The following is a 10,332-nucleotide window of genomic DNA, read 5'->3' on the forward strand; positions in this document are numbered from 1 at the left end:
TCATGTACTTTGGTAACAATCAAGCATAGTCGAAGAACACTGTCTCTTCTCTATCCAACAAGAAGAGAGAGAATTTCTGCATGATGACATGATGTTTCTAATACGGCCACATTCGAAGTGCGCAACTTAGATGAGTTAGTTTCTATGGTGGTGCTCAAGTGAGGACTTCAGAATGAGCGCCTCATTTTCTCCCTCGATAAAACTTTTCGAGGGACTATACTAATCTTCTGGCATGAGCTCTAAAATATGTGCATGCGGAAGAAGCCCGGGTCACACATAGTCAAGCTGAGGGTGAAGAATCTCCAGTAAGAAGCATGCTTGAGAGAAGCTATATATAGCTCGACCTAAAGAAGAATCCTCTTGATCACCAACAAACTCTACGTCAAGAAGCCCATTTTTGTGATTTAATAATTATACTCCTTTGTCCACTCCTCGATCCAAAATTTTGATAAAAATCGAGGACCAAGAGTATCTTCACCGATCTCAACCAATTAAGGCCCCACTAATAGGGAGAAGCAAGAGGAAGTACTATTGCTTCTGCCATAACCCGACCATGATACTGAGGATTGCCTCCAATAGAAGGATAAGCTTGAAGCCTTGATTCAGAGAGACTACCTCAAAAAATATGTCTAGGAGAGGAAAAATTGGATGATCGAAGAGCCACCACGACACTAGCCCAATGAGAAAAATAATAGCAATCGACTAATGATTGGGGTCATCAATATGATTTCAGACCACCGACTGGTGTGGACACCAATCACTGTGATTTCTTATGGCTCGATTGTTGATAGAGCCTTTTATTTTGAGTCTGTCATTTTATTTTGAGTCTTGTAACTTTTATTTTCGAATCCTGTAATGAGTTTGCAATTGGGTCCTTTGATATGTAATTTAGATCCTAGTAGAGTCAATCATTTGGAGGAATTTCAAGTCAGTTTAAATCAGCCACTTGGAAGGGACTCAAGTCGACCATTTAGGAAGAATCCTTATGAGACACACATGCTGATCACATGTCTAGATTTCTTCACGGGAGCTGAGGTCTTCACAGTAGCAAGGATTGACGCACACCTAGATTCTTGCCTGATTTCTTGCATGCATTTGGGAGTTAGAGTCTTCATGGCTTCCTTCGAAAACCACACACCACCTCATCATGATCCATCTCAATGTAATGCCCTCTCACAAGGATCGCATCTTCTTCTACCGACCCATCTCCATGCACAAGACGTAACTGTTGGGAATAGTGTCCCAAAGTCAATCGTCAGTCTGTTGACGGTTGTGCTTATTTTTGTATATGTACATGAATTATGAATTAATAAAAATTATTTTGATATTTTTTATCACAAAATATTTCATCTTCTAATGAACTCCTATGTTGTGGTGAAGTCCTTAGGACTATTTAGACTCGACAAAGGAGGATTTGTCGTTTAGTCCTTAAATCTGTTCGTGACCACATGATACGTTGTTACCAAGGATGACAACGTTTATCAAGTATAGGTCGTTGTGTGCCATATAGGTTGGTTGTCCTCTTAACCAATGAGTGTGGAGACACTGGTATGGCATACAGATGAGATGTAAGGGTACATCTACACTGAACGTGACCGACTCCGGAGCTATTTCTGCTGTCAAGATTTGCTCTGATGGAATATGGGTATAAATGTCCCTCCAACCTGAGACCGTCATGGTGACTTGCAAGCAACTCACTGTACTTAGACACTGGATTATCTGAATTTTTAATTCAGTGACGGAAGGCTGCTGGGTGTAGTCAAGTACTTGACTTGTCGATGCGTGTGTCAAGATGGGATTGACCACTCTAGTTTAGGAGCTGTGTACAGTCATGTTTCAATTTAGCAAAACCTTGGCCAGGATAGTCTTTGTGAGGAGTCACAAGACTGTTTGAGTTGAGCACGATTCGGATGATCTAATCAGGATTGACAGTTTAACCCTGAGTCATCCTAAACACAGAGGTCAAAAGGATGAATTATACAGTAACCATATTCATGTAGGTTCTGAGTGTTGTGATTATGACCATTCGACCTATCCAGTCGTCAGGTACCATTGCTAGATGGTCACTTCGATTAGTACAAAAATTGGTTCCTGTGCTACCGGCTTAGGTTCAAACCTGCGGGGTCACACATATTAGAGGTTCCTATCTGATCTGATAGCTGGTGAAGAGTCTTTCATGTCTGAGATTCTGTGATCGAGAATCAGGATTCTCTGATCATGAATTTCACACATTTAGGGTACCAGGGTCAAGAGTCCCATTGGTTTGGGACTCTTCAATCAGGGTTACATATCGATGAATTCTGATGTCTGATTATCCATCGAATTTGGACTCAATATTTATGAGAGATTTAATTAGTGATTTGATCGCTAATTAACTCAATTTGATTGAGTAATTATTTTTGGATCAAGCCCAATTGAATTGGATTCAGTTGGGTTTGACCCGATTAGGTTAAGAGTTGACCTAATCGTCAAGATGGTTTGGTCCCTGATTTGATCAGGGATTGGGCTTAATCAATTTCTGATTTGATTAAAATTTTATTGAGCCTAATTAAGTTGGATTTAAATTAGTCTAATTGGGCCTAACTTATTTGGTTCAATTAGGCTGGTTTAAATAATGAAACCATCTTGACCCATTCTCCCTGCACCACCTCACTTCCACTGCGCCCATTTGAATTCACGAGAAGAAAGTTCTCATGAATTTTTTCTCATGCAAAACCCTCCTCACGCCCTACTTTAATATGCCAAATAAGTGGATAAGGATGATTGGTTGGCCATTCAAATTCAAAATAAAGTTTGAATTTGAATGAGCAACCAATCTTAGCGCCTTGACCTTATCCTCTTTTAGCACCCCATTTATTACACGAGAAAATGTTTCTCATGAAATTACTCACGCACAAATTAAGCCATGCCCTCCTCTTCTCATGCCTTTAGTGGATAGGGATAAATTGATTTTCATTTGAATTCAAAATTTGATTTGAATTCAAATGTGCAATTACTCATCTTTATTCTCTCACGTGGATAAGACGTTTGACATTGTTTTAAAAGGAGGAGAAGAGTGGGGCGTGTTCAAGAAAAATTTTGAAGAGAAAATCTGGGTGTGAGGAATCCTTGTGTGCAAGGTGAAGGTCTATATCCTTCTGAGAGAAAAAGAAAGAAAAGAAAGAAAAAATATGCGCAGGATTTCAGTGAGTTCTTCAGGGTTTCAGTCTGGAGTTCGAGAAGTGAGAAGGTGAGCTATGAGTGTCGTGAGCCCACCAAATTTCAGAGAGATCTTCAACATCTTCTCAAGCACATCTACTGATAATCCAGAGTATCTAAAGAATTGGCAGATATCGATCAAAGAAGTTTGATCAGCATCGATCGTCGAAAGGGCTCTACAACGAGCTAGCACTCGTGAGGAGTCGATCAGATTGGGAGCTTCGTGTGGATAATCCACAGAGGCCAGACATGCTGTGTGGCTACATCACGATGATCAGACTCTCCCGACAGTAATCAGATTGTGGTGATCTACTATCCGCACAAAGGTATTGTGTTCTGAACACATTACAGTAAAGTATTTACTGTTCAAATTTGAATTTCAAATTTAAATGCATGCATGCTATATATCATATTTAGATTCTAGTATAGAGTACATTCTTATTAATTAATTAGATTAATTAATAATTTTTACTGTAAAATAGTGATTTTGAAAAAGTTTTAAAATTATCATTTTACCCCTGCATTGATTTTCCCACAAAATGGTATCAGAGCGGGTTCTTAGATATGATATATATATTTGCATGTGTAAATTAAGTTATAATCTAAAAGTTTAAATTTAAAATTTAAAATTTAAAATTTAAAATTTGAATTTTAAAAATTATTTGAAATTCAAAATTCAAAAATTTAAAATTCAAAATTTGAATTTTGAAATTTGAAATTCAAAATTCAAAATTCAAAAATTTGAAATTTAAAATTTAAAATTTGAAATTTGGTTAAAATTTCAAATTTAAAATTCAAAATTTGAAATTCAAAATTTAAAATTCAAAAATTTGAAATTTAAAATTTGTTTGAAATTTGAAATTCAAAATTTAAAATTTAAAATTTGAAATTTAAAATTTAAATTTTGAAATTGATATATTTAGATATACTTAATCTAAGTAGTAAGTAATCGAATTGGGTTGGTTGCCATGACCGTCCGGTCATAGGAGAAAAGTAGGGTTTAAAGGCCCTCTCTTCCCATTCGATGGGGTCTCCTATGGCGGTAGGAGTACCGATGCGATTATATCTCATACAGATGAAGCAGCGAAATGAATATTCAAGATTTATTTTGATTGAATTATTTTCTGTTATGTAATTAACAATAGGATTGCTATTTATGAAATGTGCTGATATATTTGTGTAATTATCCCCACCACTAATCTCACTTACCTAGCCAACCTGGTGAGTTAGGTTTTGATTAGATCACTTGGTGATTAGGACTCACCCATGTCATTAGATAAATCAGTGTGACTGATTTAAGTGCTCCTAATGCCAGCTTTAAGTAAATCCTTTTTAATCTGACTTGGTGAAGTCAGTGGGAGGATTGAAATTGGCTGGATATTTTCTTCTCATCTATTCTTTAATAAAATCTTCAAAAATTATTAGGTTCTAAAAATGATTAAGTTATATTGATAACTAAATCATAGTCTCTCATTAAGTGAGTGATAATGAGTCCATTAGTTTAATAATCATTGGAGGCCCAAAGGCCTGGTGCTTATTGACTAATGGAATTATCATTCATAATATGATAATTTGGTTTGAGTCTTTCTGATGATGGTCAGGTTGGCCGACCAAAGTCGGGCCTGATCATTTATTGGTCTGATTCACCAAATCAAATCATGTTAATGGTTGGACCTAACCAGATCTTTTCAGTGGAGGCCAAAGCCTACTGATTAGGTTCAGAGGCAAAATCAATTATTAGAAGTTATTTAGAGAAACAACTGGTTATGAACCTACCCATAGATGCACATGGGTTGACCAACCAAAGTTGGGCTCGTGTGTAGTCTGTGTGAATTTTAGTACCCACTAAGGAATTAAAGTAATTTTTCGAATTGGAGGTTGAGGCTACCAATTCGTAAAAATACTGGAAGAAACTTTAGACTAAAGTCCAAGTCTTTAGTATTAATAATTTATGTACTAATATAGATCTGATTTTTCTTTATGCAGCTATGGCCACTACCCTTTCACTCCGGACAATATTAGATAATGACAAACTCATGGGACCTAATTTCGATAGCTGGTATCAAAAATTAAAAATCGTCCTTGAGCATGAGCGGATCCTTTATGTAGTAACGGATCCAGCACCTGAGGAGCCAGTCCCGAACGCTAGAGGGGTGGTCCAAGATACTTACCAAAAGTGGCTCAACGATCGCACCACCGTTCAGTGCATTATGCTGGCGGTAATGAATGATGAGTTCAGCCGCAGGTTCGAGAACGCCCAACCACAGGAGATGCTTCAAATGCTGAACGACTCCTTTGGCACGCCTGACGATGTTGAAAGGCACAAAACTAGTTATACCATTTTCAATGCTCGGATGAGGGATGGAGCCTCAGTCACTGATCATGTACTGTATATGATCAAAATGATTGAGCACCTAAGTAAACTGGGCTTTCTCCTGCACGAGCAACTCGGCAAGGATGCGATCCTTAATTCTCTGCCCAAGTCCTACCTTCCCTTCCTTACTCATTTTCGAATGACAAAGCCTGTAGTGAACTACCACGGCTTGTTGGTGTTGCTGCAGAACTTTGAAAAGGACTACCAGCTCCATAAGGAGTCGGTAAATATTGTGGGAGGGTCTTCTTCTGGTCGTCGATCCTTTAAGAAAGGAAAGAAGAAGAAGAAGAATAAGAAGGTGCAGCCGCATGCTGGGATGTCTGCACAGGATCAGACCAAGAAGTGCAAGCCCGACCAGAGCCAGGTGGAGTGCTTCTTTTGCAAGAAGCAGGGGCACTGGAAGAGGAACTGTCCTCTATACATTGCCTCACTGGACCCGAACAGGCCGAAAAAGAAGCAAGGTACTTATATGATAACACCTTGCAATTTTTCATTTGTGATACTACTGCCTGGGTATTGGATACTGGAAGCCCTTATCATATTTGCAATTCAATGCAGGGTCTGCAGGTCAGTAGGAGATTTGATGAAGGCGAGAGATTCCTGAACGTTGGAGATGGAAGCAAAATTCCAGTTCTAGCATTAGGAATCATGAACCTTGTAATCAATTCTCGAAATATAATTCTGAGTGAATGTCACTATTGTCCAAGCTTTTTATTAAATATTATTTCTGTAGGCCTTTTGGCCATGAACGGTTATCAATTTTTAATAAAAAGAAACGTTTGCAATATCATTTTGAATGGTGTTACAATATTTGTTGGACAACTTAAAAATGGAATTTACTTTCTATCACAACTTGTTAATGCGGTTCAAACCTCCGATAAATGTCCTAGAATAGATAATGTGTCACAAGTCTACCTTTGGCACTGTAGGCTAGGTCATATCAATAAGAACAGGATAAACAGGTTGGCTCAAGAAGAAATTCTTGAAGTAGGTGATTATGAATCACTTCGAACCTGTGAGTCCTATCTTCTTGGTAAAATAACCAAGTCACCTTTTACTGGAAAAGGTGAGCAGCCAGTGAACTCTTGGCTCTGGTACATTCTGATGTATGTGGACCCATGAGCTCAAGTGCAAGAGGTAGATATTTCTACTTCATAACCTTCACAGATGACTTATCGAGGTATGGATATGTCTATTTAATGAAGCATAAGTCGGAGTCGTTTAAAATGTTCAAACTATTCTGAAATGAGGTAGAAAAATATACTGAAAGTGTATTAAAACTCTTCGATCTGATCGAGGAGGTGAATACCTTTTCAATGATTTTCTGACATATCTTGGAAAGAATGAGATTCTCTCTCAGTGGACATCTCCTGGAACACCACAGCATAATGGTGTGTCTAAAGGAGGAATCGGATCTTGTTGGATATGGTTCGATCCAAGATGGGATTTGCTGGTCTGTCGATCTCCTTTGGGGATATATACTTAATCGGCTTGTTACCTTCTAAATAGGGTTTGAGTAAGTCTGTAACCAAAATGCCATGTGAGATATGGATAGGACGTAAGCCAGTACTCTCGCACCTTAGGATTTGGGGGTGTCCGGCTTATGTTAAACGTTTAATTACGGACAAGCTTGGACCTAGGTCTGACAAGTGTAATTTTATAGGGTACCCAAAAGAGACCAAAGGGTATTACTTCTATCTAGCTGATGAGCAAAAAGTGTTTGTCAGCCTTAAGGCAATCTTTTTGGAAATGGAGTTCCTTGGTGAAGAGACTGTTGCCTCTAAGGTCGAACTTGACAAAATTCGACAGATGAAAAATTCGATGCAAGTTGCTGAACCTGAATCAAATTTGATTAGATCAGATCCGAAGCCCATTGTTCAAGCACCCTTAAGGTGATCTGGTGGAGTACCACGTCAACCGGACAGATACTATGATTTCTTGGTCCGGGATGATGATTCTATCGAACTTGATGAAAATGATGAGGATCCGATCACCTACATGGATGCAATGCAGAGACCGACTCTAAGAAATGGCTAGAGGCCATGAAATCCGAAATGGAGTCCATGAAGGTCAACGATGTGTGGACATTGGTTGACCCACCCGAAGGAGTAAAACTCATAGGGTGTAAGTGGGTCTTCAAGAGGAAGAGAGGCACAGACAGAAAGTGGAAACCTATAAAGCCCGTCTGGTTGCCAAGGGATATCATCAACATTATGGTATAGACTATGACGAGACATTTTCTCCTGTGACAATGCTAAAATCCATTGGGATTATGCTTATGATAGCTACCCATCTGGACTATGAAATCTGACAGATGGATGTGAAGACAGCTTTCCTAAACGGAGAGCTAGACGAAGAGGTGTATATGATACAACCTGAAGGATTCACATCCACAGATGAGTCTAAGGTGTGCAGACTACAGAGATCCATTTATGGACTTAAGCAGGCATCCTGGAGTTGGAACATACGTTTTGATAGGACGATCAAGACGTATGATTTGTTAAGAATGGAGAAGAGCTCTACATTTATAAGTGGGCTAATGGTCCAGTAGTAGTATTTTTATATTGTATGTGGATGATATTCTCTTAATGGAGAATGATATCCCTGCATTACAGGGAATAAAGATTTGGTTGTCGTCACAGTTCTCCATGAAGGATCTGGGAGAAGCTTCCTACATCCTAGGGATGAAGATCTATAGGGATAGATCTAAAAGGTTGCTTGATTTATCCCAGTCTACGTACATAGATACTATGCTGAAGAGGTTCAGCATGGAGAATTCCAAGAAAGGCTATCTACCGATAGCCATGGAATTTCTCTCTCGAAGAGAATTGTCCGACAACACCTCAAGAGAGAGAGCGTATGGATAGGATTCCATATGCTTCGCAGTGGGATCTATCATGTACGCCATGACATGTACATGACCAGATGTGGCATACTCACTAAGGGTAGTGAGTAGATACCAATCTGATCCAGGAAAGAATCACTGGAAGGTTGTTAAAACCATCCTGAAGTATTTAAGAAATACTAAGGATCAGTGGCTTATTTATGGTGAATTAGACTTGAAACTTATAGGGTTTACAGACTCTAGTTTTCAGTCTGATCACGATGACAGCAAAAGTGTCGGGATTTATTTTTACCCTTAATGGTGGAGCTATCTGCTGGAAGAGTTCCAAGCAACACATAGTGGCTGATTCATTTTGCAAGGCGGAGTATGTCGCTGCATCAGATCTGCCAAAGAAGTGGTGTGGTGAGAAAATTCATCACTGAGCTCGGAGTAGCACCCTCCCTTGTTGGTCCAGTTCTGCTCTACTGTGACAGCTCTGGAGCCATTGCTCAGGTGAAGGAACCCAAGGCACACCAGCGGACGAAGCATATTCTGCACCGCTACCATCTCATCCGGAAAATTGTGGATTGAGGTGACATTGATCTTCTGAAGATCGATGGAAAGGAGAACCTGGCCGACCCATTCACTAAAGCCATTGCGGTGAAAAGTTGACGACTACAAGTCGAAGATGGGTATTAATACTGCACCGATTGGCTTTAGGCCAAGTGAAAGATTGTTGGAAATAGTGTCCAAAGCCAATCGTCAGCCTGTTGATGGTTGTGCTCATTTTTTATATGTACATGAATTATGAATTAATAAAAATTATTTTGATATTTTTCATCACAAAATATTTCATCTTCTAATGAACTCCTATGTTGTGGTGAAGTCCTTAGGACTATTTAGACTCGACAAAGGAGGATTTGTCATTTAGTCCTTAAATCTGTTCGTGACCAAATGATACGTTGTTACCAAGGACGACAATATTTATCAAGCATAGGTCGTTGTGTGCCATATAGGTTGGTTGTCCTCTTAACCAATGAGTGTGGAGATACTGGTATGGCATACAGATGAAATTAAGGGTACATCTGCACTGAACGTGACCGACTCGGAGTATTTCTACTATCAAGATTTGCTCCGATGGAATATGGGTATAAATATCCTCTGACCTGAGACCGTCACGGTGACTTGCAAGCAACTCACTGCACTTAGGCACTGGACTACCTGAATTTCTAATTCAGTGACGGAAGGCTGCTAGGTGTAGTCAAGTACTTGACTTTGGTGCATGTGTCAAGATGGGATTGACCACTCCAGTTTAGGAGCTGTGTACAGTCGTGTTTCAATTTAACAAAACCTTGGCCAGGTAGTCTTTATGAGGAGTCACAGGACTTTTGAGTTGAGCAGATTCGGATGATCTAATCAGGGTTGACAGTTTAACCCTGAGTCATCCTAAACACAGAGCTCAAAAGGATGAATTATACAGTAACCATATTCACGTAGGTTCTGAGTGTTCGATTGCGACCATTCGACCTATCCATCATCGGGTACCATTGCTAGATGGTCACTTCGATTAGTACAGGAATTGGTTCCTGTGCTACTGGCTTAGGTTCGAACCTACGGGGTCACACACATTAGAGGTTTCTATCTGATCTGATAGTTGGTGAAGAGTCTTTCATGTCTGAAATTTTGTGATGAGAATCAGGATTCTCTGATCATGAATTCCACACATTTAGGGTACCGGGGTCAAGAGTCCCACTGGTTTGGGACTCTTCGATCAGGGTTACATATCGATGAATTCTGATGCCGATTACCCATCGAATTTGGACTCAATATTTATTAGAGATTTAATTAGTATTTGATCGCTAATTAACTCAATTTGATTGAGTAATTATTTTTGGATCAAGTCCAATTGAATTGGATTCAGTTGGGTTTGACCCGA

The sequence above is a fragment of the Elaeis guineensis genome, chromosome 9, assembly GCF_000442705.2.
Source record: "Elaeis guineensis isolate ETL-2024a chromosome 9, EG11, whole genome shotgun sequence".
In the NCBI taxonomy this organism is placed as follows: domain Eukaryota; kingdom Viridiplantae; phylum Streptophyta; class Magnoliopsida; order Arecales; family Arecaceae; genus Elaeis; species Elaeis guineensis.